Here is a 17725-nt window from a genome sequence, read left to right on the forward strand (position 1 = left end):
TACTAAACTACATAAATATTAATTTTGGTGAAGATATACAAACATTTTCTTGCCAAGTAAATTTGTTATATTGAGTCATTGAATATGAACAACTCAAGAAATTCTCATTCAGATGCTGCTTTGAAAAAAATAACTGCAATTGATGAGATCTACCTTACAGGAACTATCTTTGAAGATGGATGGCTTTAAAAATGACTTAGAAAACCTCAAATTAAATTCTCAAAACCAAACTGATACTCTTAAGGAACTATTACAGCAACACCATACAAAAATAACAAATATAGAGACTTATCTAAACAACATTGAAGGGAGACTCAAAGAGGAAGAATTCCAAAAAGAATTTCTGCTTAAACAGAATACATGGCTGCTTAACAAAATAGATGACTTAGAAAACAGGGAATGGAGAAATAACATAAGGATCTTTAGTCTGCCTGAAAACACTGAAGGAGAAGACATTATTTCATTCTTAACAACCTAGATTCCTACATTTTTAGACTTGAAAGAAGGACTTTCATTTGGAATTGAAAGGATGCATAGAGCACTGGGGAAACCTGCTTTTAACTCAACAAATACTCCACCTAGATCCATAATTATAAAATGTCTTTAATTTCTGGACAAGGAACTAATATTAAAATCTGCTTGGAGAAAATCACCCTTAAAATACAATTAAAGCCTGATAAGGTTTGACAATGATTATTCTTCCAGAATTCTAGAGCAAAGGAAAAAAGTCTGGCCAACAATAAAACTGTTAAAACAAAGCAACATTAAAACACAGCTGGCCTTTCCAGCCAACATAAAAATACTTTTTTGCCAATGAGATGAGAACCTTTAATGACTTAGAAGAAGCTACTATGTTCATCAAAAACAACAACATACTGTCTATCCCAGAAGAAATGGAATGGATGGCCACTACTCTTAAAATAATAAAAGAAATAAATCCTTGGAATGATGCTAAAAAGAAGAAACAAAAAACTGATTCCAAGATAGCTGTCTCAAAAAAATAACTCTTACAACTACATCTCTCAAAGTGTCAGATGATATGGTACATCATTTGTCTTCTGTTTTTATTTAAAAAAGGAGGGTTTCTTAAACAACTGAGAAACAGTAATGATTCATTCAGAATGTTCAAAGAGTCCAATAATTCTTCACAAAGGTAAGTCAAGATGGGTTGCTATTTACATTATATATATATGTATATATATATATATATATATATATATATATATATATATATATATATATATATATATATATATATATATATATATATATATATATATATAAGCCAAACAAAGCAACATATAATACATAGAAGTTTCTATTCCTCTACCTGAACTCAATGAATACTTATCTTGTTAATTTTTTCATTGATTTTACTTATAATAATTTAAGTAATTAATTAACTAATTCAACAAGGTACCATTCATCAGAGTTCAGACTCAAATGTAACAAATTAAGATCATATATAAAAGCAGAAACAGTAGAGTGTTTGAAAAATAAATGCTGTCAAGGAGACTAATGCCTTCTTCAGTTAAAGTATGATTTAGAAATGCCATGTATATCCTGGTTGAATAACAGTAGCAAGCTCATAGTACAAATGTCATCATTATTCTGTCTAAACATAGTTAATATAAATTATGGCAGGTATCATAGCTTTGAGTGCTGTTTGATCAATCCTGATATGGTGTGCGTGGATGCAGCCATGTCTGGCAGATAGTACAAATGTCATTATTATTTTGTCTAAACATAGTTAATATCAATTATGACAGGTATCATAGCTTTAAGTGCTGTTTGATTAAGCCTGACATGGTGTGCATGGATGCAGCTGTGTCTGGCAGATGTTGTATGTTGCCATTTTCATATCTGGGAAGCTGTGGGTTGTGGCTTGTGATCAAGGTTTATTGATGCGTTTTTATTAGGATGAGACATTTGGTGTTTTAGCCTGGATCCAGGGGAAGGGGGAGGATAAAACTGTGATTTGGGATATTTTGGCAGAGAATAGTTTGTTTATTCATCTGCTGAGTGAGAGGTGGGAATGCTGGGAGAATGTGTCCATTATTGTTAGGGTGACTGCAAAATATCCTAACTAATGTGACTGCAGTCACCCTAATGATAATGGACATCAGCTGGGTATAACAACCCTGTGTTTCTTATACTTAGTCAAACACTCTGCTTGTGCTATGCTGATGAGGTCATAACAAGGCCAAAATATGCATATCCATAGCTAGTGGGGTTTGGCTTTATTGGCCTGAAATTGTCCATTAAAATGACTTCAAACATAAAAGTCATGGGCAATCAGAAATGCCATATTGCTGAAACACCTGATGTTCATAAGGGTCATCTATTTATATTAAGTAATAAGTTTTGAAAGACTTCATCAATAAGGGTGAATATGTTAAATAACTGTGTGGTATAATCTTTTACTGAGGTTTTATATATGATACATCCTACTTTACTATGACTAAATTGCTTGTCATCTATCTTTCATGTAAATATTAATTGCTTATACAATAGTTAGACATTTATATTGTATTAGAATCCTGTGTAATCTACAATAGTACTATATATATTCAAAATAATATAAATATTACTTATTCCTATTACAAATATTCTCTATAGGATAATTCAATTTATGGGGCTCAGATGTTCTGGATTGTCACGGTATGAGTAATAATCTGATGGACTTAGGTTTATCCATCAGATTAGGAATGATTTTCATTCCATGGCTAGTGTGGATCTTAGTTTTGTTACCATGTATTAATTTAAATTTGTTATTTCACAAAAACATTTTTAGTATGCCTGACCAAAACATTACTTTATTGGTAAACATTCAAAGTATAAAACTGATAATTTCCTTTAAAAGCTCAAACATATACTTTATAGTTATCAGAGGAAAATGTTTAATAGTCACAATAAAACAAAAAATACATAGTCTAATTAACCTAAGATGGATTTAACTTTATTATCTTTTAATACCAATGGCTTAAACAATCCTAGCAAGAGATCAAATCTACTGAAATATTTGAAACTGAACAAAGCACAAATAGTCTTTCTTCAAAAAACTCATTTCAAAACAAATGACAATTACAAATGGAATCCTAAGGAATATATGATATTGGCGCAATCCACTTATAATGTTCAGGGACATCTTGGTTTAGCCAAAGCCATCAGGCATTTCAGTGAGAGAAGATTGATTAAGCTCATTGGCTGACTGAGGTCACCCGGACTACAGCTTAGACTAAGCAACTCATTGGTTCTTTTGAGCTTTTTTTTTAAAGTTGTCTCAGGTTTCAACTTTCTGTTACCTAAGAAGTTAAGTTTGTGAGTGTTTCTGCCATTTATACTGAGCTAATTGAAGGAAGGACACTGAGCAAACTCGGATCTATAATATATAACATTACGTATCCTGTTTTTTTGCTTATTGTTTCGAGTTATTTATAGCACTTTGTCTACTGTATATTTTTCTAGCTAGTTTCAGTGTGTGAGGTATTAACTGGAAATTGTCCACTTTTATTAAGCATCTGTTGGGTTGTTTGATTCTGATAACTTGTTTGCAGTTAAAAGCTTTCTCTAGAGGATCCTTTATCTGTTTAAAACATTCATTTAAAAGTTCACTGATGCTTTTCTGCTGTGATAAACATTTCTGCAGTTTGTTTCCCACCCTCCCTCCCTATTAGTATGCTGTTCTTATAGTTGGTGGCTTTGCATTTGCCCACCTCTACTGTAAATTTGATCTGGGACCCTCCTTCCAGTCTAGTGTCATTACCTCATTCTACCTAATACAGAGAAAACATTTGAGAAGGCCAATCAGCTTAGTTTATGCTCCTCCTTTCTCTCTTTCCACTTAAAAAAATGTCTAAGCTTGTTTCCTACTTTTCCTGTGGGTAGTCTAGTCTGGATACAGATTTGCTGTGTCCAGGACTATGTGTGGGCTTCTAAGCTCCCAAGCCTTTCTGTGTTGGAGGGAAGCCTTCTAGCTTAATTTTGTTTCTTAGAACTAGCCAGTATTTTAGTTTCAGCACTCAAGTCTGCTTCTATTGTAAGCACTAAATAAGCTACAAATTACTACAGCACTCAACTTTCCTCACTGTCTAGAGGAAAACAATTTCTAGTACTTAACAAATAAGTACCTATCCAGGCATGTCTAAGGGTCAGCTCCCAGTGTTTTCTCCTGTCTACCTGATGAATCTGGGCATTTTGCGGCAATGCAGTAATTGCCTCATGTACACAGACAACCCTCTCCTCCTACCACCCAACAATACAACCAGTGAGAGATGCACTTATATAGCCAAACTGGAAGTAAAGCTCTCTTCACCTAAGACTGGACTAGACAGTGAAGAGGAGAAGGTAAACACTTGCACCACACCACACTCAGCAAATAGTCCCTCAAAACCTACACCACCAAAACACACACACAGAAACACAAAACACACTCCTACATTCACAGAGGCTCTCAGTAAAAACCTGCCCAAGCAACAGGGACCTCAAAGCAGAAACACAAGCAACCTTCACCCCCCAGCACAACACAAATGACACATAGCCCAGAAACTCAGTGTGCCACTCAACCACAGCCCATAAGGCATAACAACGTATCCAACACTCTAGTCATAGGTGACTCTATAGTCAGGCACACTGATGTTCCACTCACCAGACTAAACAAGAAGAAAGTTACTGTCGGCTGCCTGTCGGGTTCCAGGATCCATCACATAATGCATGCACTCAGGTCACTCCACAACAAGTACAAATATGACTCTGTCACTGTCCATGTTGGTGTGAATGACCTGAGATGTATCTCCCTGGACTACATGAAAAGGGACATGGAGGATCTGTCTGATCTTGTAGCCCAGGGAGGTATGACCCTAGCCCTGCGTAGCATCCTGCCATCACTCAGAATGATACCACAGTACAAGGACAAAATTATTGACTTCAACAATTGGCTAAGCTTCTGGTGTCATTCTAAGGGGATCCAGTATCTGTCTGCCTGGGATGACATGATCAATAAACCACGATGCTTTGCCAGTGATGGCCTGCACTTGTCACCCCTGGGATTCCGGATACTGGCTAAGGCTCTAGCCACCCCTATAGTGCCTTTTTTATGCAAGGTTCAAATGACAAATTCACCACTGTAATGTGAATTACAGTTCTTCTTAGATATTAATTACAATACATAGATACATAAAATAATAATATGGGACTCATTAAAAGCTTACATATATGATAAAACCTTAACTTGGTATTAAAAAAAATCAGAGAATGAGTTTCTGAATTATTAGATCTGCAATCCAAACTTTTGTCAGTAAAAGTTGAAAAAAAATAAAAATCATTTGGAAATAAAAAAGAAAATAGAAGTATTAAACAATAAATACAATGAAATTCTAACACATAAAACTAGTTTAGCTTTAGAAAAACTAAAAATTAATACCTTGGCCACTTCTCCCAAATATCTACATAATTTATCCACAAGAATCAAAATACAATCAAAAACTAATAACATTAAAAGTATCTTCCATGAAAAGAAAGGGAAAAATGTCTCGGATATAGGTGACATTCTTCATGCCTATAGAAATTACTATATGGAACATTTCCAAAAAGAAAATTTATATATCGATGAATTAAATCTAGAAGAAAAATGTTCTAAACAATGGCAAACAAATCAGAAAAATTAAAACTACATCTGCAAGCACCCATATCCTACAAAGAAATTACAGATACAATAAAAGAGGGAAAAATAATAAAGCTCCAGGTATATGTGGCATAATTATGGAAATATATAAACTTTTTCCTTCAAAGATACTATCCCTCTTCCATCAAACTCTATTAGAAACTCAGTCACAAGCTTTAATACCACTATCTTGGAGATATTCCTTAATCACAACAATCCTAAAGGAAAACAAATCCCCAAACCTCTGTTCCTCATATAGACCTATATCATTATTAAATAATGACTATAAGATATTTATAACAATATTAACTAACAGAATGAAAATACCACTATCCAAAACAATAAATAATTATCAAACTGGATTTATATATTATAGATACACCCATGACAATATTAAAAGGATAATTTCTCTTATAGATTATGTTAGTAAAGAAAATAAAGAAACACTCATTGTTGGCTTAGATATAGAGAAAGCAATTGATTCCCTAAATCAGGACTATTTATTCAAAATCCTAATGCTATTTGAATATCCTGCAACCTTTGCTCATCTTATATATATATATATATATATATATATATATATATATATATATATATATATATATATATATATATACACACACACACAAATAATTTAGCGTATGTCAAGTTAGGTCCTTTTACCTCTGTATCTGTACATATAACAAAAGGCACTAAACAAGGATGTCCCATGTCACCAATTCTGTTTGCTCTGGCTATTGGAATATTGGCATATTCAATTCATAACAATATAAAAATCAAAGGAATAGATGTTTATGAACAATACAATTCTAAAGTAATGCTATTTGTTGATGACATATTACTAACATTATCTAATACAAAAGAGACCTTAGAAGAATTAGATATATTAATTGACAAATGTTACATGACTTCAGGACTCCATCTTAGTAAATCAAAATCAATTTTTTTTTATTTTTAAATAAAAAAATGAACTGTAGACTAAGGGGGAATCACATCATAGGGAAACAAGAATCTACCTTAAAATATCTAGAAATTGAGTTATGCAGGGATAATAATGAATTAGTCTCAAAAAAAACTACAACAATATCATCAATTCAATTAAAATCTCGGTGGAAAAGTGGAACAAAATAATATTAACATTTGAAGATAGACTACAGTTAATAAAAATGGTTTTACTACCCAAGATCCTGTATATGGCTTTGGCAATACAACTGTTACCAGAAAGGAATATACTTAAAGACATAAACTCATGCCTAATAAAATGTTTATGGTTTCCCAAAAGAAACAGAATAGCTTTAATACATCATATCAGACCATGGAAACAGGGAGGATTAAACTTTCCTGATACAGAAACATATATAAAAGCATCAATATCTAAAACAATCTCAAATTGGACAAGTCCAAATTACTCTGCAAATTGGAAAGAATTAGTAACTGCAATATCAATAAAGGAATTTTATTTACAAAAAAATCAAATAACAGATAAAAACAATTTGCTACTGCATGTATTATGTATTAGTATGCAATATAACATAACTAAGCCCACTAAAACTCGCATGATTAATTATTACATTGCCTCATTTAGGAAAATTATTAATGCAAATATAGATTTAAAAATCTGGTTTGATCTTTTAACACCATTTATAGTCACAAAGAACTTTCCATATAAAATATATAGAGAAATTATTAATTCCTGGGAACAGAAAGGATTTTTTTTGTTGTCTCCAATGTATCAAAGAAATAAATGTTTTAGATATGCAAGTAATAAAAACAACATACAAAATTCCACAACAGGACTGGCTAACTTTACAGAGTATTCTGTCATATTCACAAGATTTAAATAGAATAATTAACAATTCCTCATTTAACGAAATGCATATATGAAATCATATATAATGACATGGGAAACAGCATTTCAATATTTTACAAACTATTGATAAACTATAAAACAACACATAAAACCTCATATTGGAAATATATAACAAAAGGACACAATACAGTTAACTGAAGATATTTAAACAAATATTTTATTATCAATAAAATATATATTCTTTCCACAATACTTTAAGGTTTTTAATTGGAAATGCTTGCACAGAGCATTCTTAACAACATACAGAATCAGTAAATTAGTTCTTCCATAAATGGAATATGATGGAAATGTGAGCAAGTACACAGTGCAGATTGGAACCACATTTATTTTATTGTGTTAACATTAAGCCATTTTGTAATGTATTAATAACTTTCTATAAGCTTTATTTAATGCATTATTTTATTTAACTAAAGCTCTTGTATTATTAAATATTAACGAAGGTCCTAATTTGATTAGGTCAAACATGTATCTAGTATGGACTGTACTTGCAATTTCAAGGAAGTGTATCACAAGAAGATGAAATACAAACACAATGCAAACTTTGGAGGACATCTACAGCCTACTGAAGACCACAGTATTATTGGAAATTAAAATTAAAGAACTAAGAATTTATTCAAAGCCATTTATCAACAACCCTTGGGAAAAGTCTTATTGTTGATTGACACTATACAATAATTGATCAGACACTCTGATAATGGATTGGACATACTTATAAAGTAACTGTATACATTAAGATCTGTTACAGTGTCAGGCTAATGTAAACAGTGTACTTAGTTATTTAAGATGTTATGTATAAATACTATGGAATTCATTCAAATGTATTTGAAAAATAAAAAAAAAAAATTGAGGAAATAAAAGATTTTTTGACCTGAAACTAAAGTTTCATTATGCCAACAATACTTCATTAAAAAGGATGCTATGCTAACCTAAAGGTCAGAAGACAGGGATGGATCCAAAGGACAAAATGGATGCAGGTACTAAGAAGTGTTTTAATAATGCATATTGTGAATATATTGATACAACAGGTAAGTTTATACATCCTGACACTGGTAAAGAATATAAGTTTTTAATTAATGGCAACTTGTAATACAAAGAACATCATTTACTTGGCCTATTGCACATGCTGCACTACATTTTATGTTGGGAAATTTAACAGGAGATTGAGAGAGAGAATATGTGATTATGTATACTTCACACGTAAAGGTGAAATGTTTAGTGCAGTTGTGAAACACACATTAGTTGAAGGCAGGTTACATAGTTTCAGTTTATGGTGATAGATGTAGTCTGTGAAGATATGCACCTGGGAGATATTGTAAATCATACTGATAATTGTGAATTGACGTGGATTCTAAGACTGAGATCGCATGCAGGAAAAGGGCTAAATGATTATCTCTCATTGAAACCTGTCCTTAAACAATGTAGGTTAGAATGCAAATAAATAGGGTGCTTTAACACACACTGTTTCCCTTTGTTGCCCAGTAACTATTAATTGAAGTTTAGATGTGATTGGTTGATTTGAACTAGATTTTATTATTTAAATGATAGATTGACTCTGGTTGTTGTGTGATGAAGCAATATCAATCATAAAAGTGCTTAAATCATAATAAATCTATACATTTTTAAACGGCATCAGCTTATATTGGTTCTTTAAGTGTTTTCATAATGCTAATAGGTATATATATATATATATATATATATATATATATATATATATATATATATATATATATATCTGTGCTTCAGTGTTTGGATTTCTTGTATTATGTTATTTAATAGCTGCTTGTTTGACACACCGTTGATTGCGATGGGAAGTTTGGCTTGTGTTTGGACATACTTGGAAGATGTGTAGGGAGGTACGTGAAGAAGAGTGCATTGAACTCACTTATTGGTGTGATGAAAGCTGTGAACTATGGAAGTATTATGGCATTTGATGTGGTCTTGCACATACACTCATGAGTTGTGTTACATACAAAAGAGTAGTCACCACTGTGGGCACATGTTAGTGGATGGCCCATATACCATCTACCTCAGTACATAGGTCACATACCACTTGGTTTGCTCATAGAGGTGTGATGTCTACATTATTATTTAGTTGTGCATTTGTTTTCATAACATACCTCTCTGCACTATATTAAGAGACACATAACTGAACTGTCAGATATGTGTCTCAGGCAGGTATGACCCTAGCCACAAGCGGCATTCTACCTTCACCCAGGATGATGCTACAATATAAACAAAATTGATGGACTTCAACAATTGGCTTAGGTTCTGGTGTCAGTCCAGGGGGTTCCAGTATCTCTCTGCCTGGGATTACATGGTCGACAAGCCACACTGCTTTTCCAGAGATAGTCTGAACATGTGTTCTCTAGGCTGTTAGATACTGTCAAAGGTATTTTCCTCCCCTATAATGCCTTTGTTAGTGGATTTCCCTGCTAATTATAGCATTGACAAAACCACTAGCTCAAACCCAGTGGTGCAAGACCTGGAAACACAGGAAGATAGCAATCTGAACCTTGACCACCAAGTTTCCACAGTTGCAAGGAAATCCTTCTACATCATGCACCTCATAAGTCAGGCAATTATATCCAGGTCTGAGGATGTTATAACACCACTGTACTTGATTCTCATCAGAACACTAATACTGTACAATGCTGCCTTTTGCATCTACCTCACCAGACACCTTCAACAGCTGGAGAGACTATAGGAGTTTCTCAACAAGAAAATACAGGGCCTAGAAAACATGCCATGATGCAGCTAGATAGACTGAAAGTCTGTCTCTGTACTCAGTATGTTATAGAATGAGGTGACTTGTACCTGGCCTATAAGCCATCTCTAACTGTGCCCTAATGGAAATGCTGCACATCTGCAAATCAAATGGCAGACGAGTCACTCACTCAAAGTATCTTAACCTAGCTTGCAACATTAACAGAACATGCTTGAGAGATGATAGCTGATGACTTCAACACTGTCTGGTGAAAAGAAGATGATAATAACAGTGTCTGTAGTGTAAAATGCTCTCTCTATTGTCAAGCAAGTGCAGAAACACACACACATACCAGTTGACTGCAATGAGAACAGAACCCCTGCCTAAGTACACTAACTAGAGACCTTTGTATTTAACCCACATGCCACAGTACAAGTCTGACTTGGAGAGTGTTGGACAACTCTTTATAAGTGATGATATCAGTAGTGTCTGGTGAGAAGAAAATGGTTATATAGTGTCCGACATGTTGGTGTAAGATGGTCTCTCTAATGTTAAGCAAGTGCACAAACACACACACACACACACACACACACACACACACACACACACACACACACACACACACACACACACACACACACATACAGTTGACTGTAGTGAGATTAGAACCCCTACCTAAGTACACAGACTACCAAATTCACTACTTTATGCAAGTGCTGTGGCAGAAGTCCAACTTTTACAAGGCTAATGAACAATTTATAGTGTATGATATCATCAATGGATGTTTAAAAGAAGATGATGGAAGGCCTGCATAAAATGGATGTGTAGATATGTCCAACACTGAAAATATTGGTACTTCATGGGGTTGTAGTGGTGACTGCAGAATACACAGTTATGCTCTTCTGACTAGACAAACACACACATCAGTTGACTACTGCAGTGAGAAAAGAAACACTACATACCTAAGTACATGGACTAGAGAATTCAATACTTTACACAAGCACCATGGCACAAGTTTGATTTTTATAAGGCTGCTGGCCAATTTATACTGAATGACATCATCATTGCATGTTTGAGATAAGATGTTGGGAGGCCTGCATGAAATGGATTGTGTAGGCAGGTCCAACTGTGAAAATATAAGTACTCCATGGGACTGTAGAGTTGACTGCAGGATCCTTAATTATGGTCTTCCGAATAGACACACACACACACACACACACACACACACACACACACACACACACACACACACACACACACACACACACACACACACACACACACACACACACACACACACACACACACACACACACCAGTTGACTGCAATAAGAACAGACCCTACCTATCTAAGTACACGGACTATAGAACTCAGTACTTTATGCAAGTTCCATGGCACAAGTCTGACTTTTACAAGGCTGCAGGACACTTTATAGTAGATGTCATCATCATTGGATGTCCAAGAGAAGATTTTTGAAGACCTGTCTGAAATGGATAGCTAGCCATGTACAACTGTCAAGATACTGAAGTTCTGCATGTTACCAGATGGATGAATGTACACTGTGTAGTATTTACTGTTGTGTTTCCAATGTGTAGGTATACTTTAAGAGAGAGCCTTGTAAACTATATGCAAACAGCTGTCCACATTACTACAACAGTTGAAAAATCTGAATGTGTAATGCCATTATAAAGATGAGCATGGTATGTAAGAAAGCATTTGTTATTTATTTCTGTAGTGCAGTTGATATATTTGTGAACAATTACTGAGAGACCAGGTTTGCAGTGCATGGGGGAGGTAACACATGGCTGCAGTATAAATATGTGTTCTTTTCTTAAAAGTGTCTTCCCCTTGTTTGTGTTTTTGCATGTAATGTCATGGTATGAATACTATATACACAATAAACACAAGTAATACGTGGTAATGTAAACTTTCAGTAGCGCACCACCGAGCAATTGGGTTGTGCGATCGATTGCAAAGTGCTTGTACTTGTGAGATACACATTTCTACAGCTTTCACTGTTTGCACATGGTTAAGTGATGAACAAATGCGAGCCTTATTGATAAAACTGAGAGAGTACTGAGTACTGAGTGTATGAAACACACTGGTTGTTTAACTGACTCTATGGTAGCAGGTGTAAATGCATTGACACATTATTTTTGAAGCCCAAATGATATGGGGTTTGAATCCAGGAGTATCTAATAGCTTTAAATGCATATTTGCACTTCAATGACACAATTCTTTATTCTACATTCACTATATGTTACTGTAGTGCATCGTGTTTAAGTGGCATTGCACAGAGGTAACTGCACCACTGAAGGGCCATTCACCATCACTTGGCAATGATGAATGATGCCAAACTCTGTACAAACACAGAGGCCAAAATGTGAAGGGCTCAATAGCTTTTTTTTTACTTATGTGTGTTGTGTGCGATTCTATTTTTGACCAGATTAAAGGTGTTAAATTTGGTAGATATGAAATTGGTGAAACTGGGCACAAGCAGGTGGAAGAACAGAGGAAAAGCAATGCAAGATTCAAATTTAAGGACTCTAACTGAACATGAGAAGTATTTATCCATACTGGCTATGGTAGACACAACTAACAGAAACTATGGTGTTCATATGGTGTTTAAAATTAGCTCAGATCAGAAATGTTGTGTCGTAAATTGTATAACCGTAAAAAAATTGTTATACTGCTTTTCCCCATTTGCTTGTAGTTAAGAGATGAGCAAACATGGGCCTCTGCTTCATTGATAATATTATGAGAGTTCTATTGGTTTACTTTCCTCCACACAAATACACTAAGTGGAGAGGCATGACAGTCAGCACTTTGGATAGTACTGAGTTCAAGAAACACACCTGTTGCTTAGCAGGCTTTATGGCAGCAGGTGTTGGGGCACTGAGTTATTGTTTTGAGGCCAGATGATACAGGGATTTGAATCCAGCTCTTTCCAATAATTTTAAATATGTATTCATGCTGTAATTAAATAATTACATGTGATAATTATTTGAAATGTGAGAGAGAATGACTACAGTGAAGTACTGTACATAAACAAAGAGTACTCAAGTGATTTATGTCAATGGTGCAAGTATGAGGTTATATATTGATACAGCCATCATGCAAAATAGTTATTTAAATAATATTTTTTAATATAAGTGCCTTTATTCTTCTTTACCTGAATGTTCCCTTCATATAGTATGTTTAAGCAGCATTGAACAGAGGTAACTGCACCATGCCATTGGATGTGGTGCTCAGCGTTGGTGCATGATGCCAAACTCCACACAAATACAGAGGACAAAAAGTAAAGGGCTTCATTGGGGATTTTCTGTTTAAGTGTGTGTGGTGTGTGATTCTAATTTTTGACCTGACTAAAGATGTTAAAATGGGGTATATATGAAAATGGTGAAATTGAAGCCAAGAAGGGGGGAGAACTAAGGGAAAGCAATATAAGAATGTGCAGGAGGGAGGTAGAAAAGTACCATAGCTATTCACTTCTTCAACAGTGTAAAATGAAAATATGTTCAGAATATTCAGAATATTAGCTGAATTTGGACTATCACCTCAACAAAGAGGGGTAGCAGCAATGCAATCATGTTGCATAGCCAATTGAACCAAATCAAGGGTGTCAAGATGGCATGTGTGTGAAATGGAGAACTATTTATGAGACACTTTTTTTTTTGTCTTACTTCAGTAAGAGAGGAATGTTGGGTAAAGTACATAGGTATTTCTGGGTCAGGTAAGTAGGGTAGGTGAAGAAGCAGATGCAAACAAACAGGACAAACAAGACAAGAAACAAGGTATGGTGAGGAAGACAAACAGATGGGGGACACCATGATTGGGGTTAGGGAAGAGAAAACAGATGCCCATGCTCAACAAACTCGGAGAGAGTGAGAATCTAGTCCACACCCAGAGGACTATCATCACCAACCTCTTACACTGCTGGCTGTTGGAGTTCTTGATGTCTTCTCCTTTGGACCATAAGGGAAAGCAGGCTCTCCATCTGGAGTAAATGTGCACCAATGGTGCTGTGCATTACCTTACATACCAATCCTGGCATCTCCTGGTTTATGATAAAATCCCCACCTCTGCTAGTTCTCCTGGAGGGTACCAAAACATCAGCTGCAGGGGATGTGCTACCTGAGGGTGCAGGTAGCCAGGTTGGGTCTCAGATGTGCTGGGAATCTGTGTTGGAGACTGTAAAGTGGGGGCAGGCTGAGTAACTAGGTTTGGCCTACCTCCCTGTGGTGTAAAACACTTTGTGATTTTTTCATAGAAGGATGACATAAAACGTTTTGACGACACATAGAAAAAAAGAGATAAAATTAGTACCATCATATGTCACATACAATGCATTATCACAATAACAAAAGTATTTTATCTGAACTTTTACATTTAAGTATATTTTTAACAATTGCAAACTATAATTAAAGACTTATCAAAGTAATCCTTGCAATGTGAAGATATGTTTGGTCCAATTATACAGATTAAGTTAACGACAGGGCATTTATGCAACTTGTGTAGAAATTAATATATGTAATATTTGTAAAGGATTACACTATTTTATACTTGTTATTTGTGGTATTTGAACCCTCAACATCTAACTACAGTCTTACACTTAACTCCTACAGTTGGTTTGTGCTACAGACTGAAGCATGCATGCTTACTTTTACAGCTAGGATATACATGTTTACTTTTCTACAACTATATAGAAACAAAAAATTAATTTAAAAGCTACAATAATATTTCTCTTGTGCTTCATACATACCCCTTGCTTCCTTCAGTCTCTCTAGACACTCAGCATGGGCTTCTCTATTCACAGTAATCTCTGCATTAGTTGTGGAATGAAGAGAAGAGAACAGATGAGTATTATGTGTACCATTCTTGCCTATATGCAGCTTTCTATTTACCAAAAGTTCTCTTTAGCAGTATACTTACACAGCAGTGGGATGTTACTAGTACTAAACTCACCCAGCCATTGGTTAGGTGTATCCCTATTGCACCTTTTCAGGTCATTAATGTGATGACTGCATTGTTCTCCAGTGTGCAAAATGCCAATCACACTGGAGATGGCCTTGGCCAGAATATTCCAAGACTCAGAGTTGTACTGGGAGCCAATATAGTCCTTCTGCAAAAGCCTTCAGCTGTGCTGCTTTACAAAGAGTCCAGTAAAGATTCCGGACTCTTCAACACCCCACCTCTGTGCCCTAAAGTGAGCACCTTTCCTTCTACCAACAGATATGTCTAACCAGAGAGAACACCAACAGCTAATAATGATTTCCTGCCAATACCTGTTATGGCATTTACCAGTAGTGGACAAACTCGAACAATGCTCCCAACTGCATTTGTGTGACAATAAGCAGACACCAACAGTGCCAAACAGAGATGAAAGTGGTTTTGGAAATTGAAAGATTAATCTGACACTTGCATTAGTTTGAGGGATGTTTGTTGCATACCTCTCAACTATACAAATTTTTGCAGAATGTCCAGATTTTTGTCTAATATTTTTGGTCTGCTTCTCATAAAATTGTGTTTTTCTGGCAAATCACTGGCAAATCATTGAGAGTTGAAGTCAGAAAATAATGATAAACATTTGAGTTTTACACTTCATACCCTTCAGAAAATTCATGGTAATGCAAAGCCTGTTATTCTATCAATGTTCTAGGTTTGTAAGAGCAACATTTAAAAGTCTCCCTATTTTCGGGCCTTTGACCCCCATTATTTTTTACTTTGTCCAGATTTTTTGCTGTAAGAGGTTGAGAGATATGTTGCTGGCATTGTTAGGTGATTTCACTTTGCAGATATATACAGGAGCATACATTTCATGACCTTACAGATATTTCTCTATACACTGATAAAACTGATTTTTACAATGAAGAATTCAGAGCTATGGTTAAGAGACAAAAAAGTTTTTTCCACAATGGTGATTTTTTATCTTTGCACAGAAGAAATGCTTTTCAGACATAGTCATGATTTATATATAAATACACATGAAAGACTGGTTTAACCATTCACATGTGTGACCTGACTACTGCTACACATACCTATTGTTATTGTTATTTATGATTATGTTTAACTCTTTTATGGGACATTTAATATAAAGTGAAATGGAACAGCAGTAAAAATAGTTGGGGTTTCCTACATTCAAACCTAGGGCTATCTGTACTGCAGCCCTGCACTTAAACTTGATGCCACAGGAATAGTTCAACAAGCATAGTATATTTCCATGTTCATTAGAACATTCTGTGTGTTAACTGCTGTGCAACGCCAATTAGCCTACTTGTAATATGCTCAATATACTTGATAGAATGTATCAATTTTGAAATTGACTGTCTCCTTATTTTCTGCAGGTGTTTTGGACCTGCAGGTGTTGGGAAGGTTGCTAACCACCTCTTAGCAGAAACAATGTCTCCTTTCTGAAATTGAGAATGCCTGCATCCTCTCTGTAGGTATTCTGTCTGCTTAGTGTGTGGCCATTACTCCAAATTTGTCCAATTTTTAAGCATCGTACAAGCAATACAAGCAAAGCTAAACTTGTTTTAGCCTTTTGAGTAGTTTTTATTAGGTTTCATCCTTGAAAGACAAAAGTTGGACTTCAACCCTGATCTACAGATAGCATATGCTGTGTGGATCAACATGTTTAACAGATGTGCTCACACAAGAGATTCACAGGTGTAGTCAATGTAACATTACATAATATTTATTATGTTTATCCTTTTCCCATGTTTGCGCTAAGCCACACACTGCACAAATACTAGCATTAAAAAAAGAAATCTATAAAATAAACTAGACTACAAAATATATGTAGTACACTTGAAAGATTTTTACACAAATGTGGATTTGAACTCCTACAACAATTAGCCTTATACAGTAAGGGTGTGTTATCCCTCTTTGCCACATAAAAGCTTTTTAGCAGACAATGAAAATCATTGTGCATACAAGCAAGTGCAACTCTATCCACAGTATTAACAAGACACATGACACTTTCATGCAAGGTCTCAACCTAGTCTGTGACTAATTCTTCTGTTATCTGAGTAGTAACCTGAGACATGTAGTCTGTAATGCATTTTGAATCTTTGTCCTTAAAATGTGTGAGAATATTAAAGAGCAATAATATACAGTTTTCAACAAATTCAGGGGAGGGTGGATGTTAATGAACAGAAACTGTGAAATGTATACTGCTTATTTACATTTAAAACCTTGATACAATTACTTCTACACTTTATAAGTCTAACCTAGCTGACCCACCCATTAGCAACAAACACTGAGGGAGTGCCTACACTATGTTTACATCTGATGCACAGAGCCAAGAATTTAAGATTCAGCAATTCTAATGAGTTAACACCTTATTTGCATTTTGATCATGCTTATAGGCCAGAATCTACGCTATAAAAAGGGAACCATGTAGTTAGGGAACCTGAAGGTGAGTAGATTTGTTTATGTGGATAACACAGTTGAAGATTGCTATTACTTTGGATTTATCTGCACAGATGA

Source organism: Protopterus annectens, chromosome 11.part0 (genome assembly GCF_019279795.1).
Source record: "Protopterus annectens isolate FY-2018-M chromosome 11.part0, PAN1.0, whole genome shotgun sequence".
In the NCBI taxonomy this organism is placed as follows: domain Eukaryota; kingdom Metazoa; phylum Chordata; order Ceratodontiformes; family Protopteridae; genus Protopterus; species Protopterus annectens.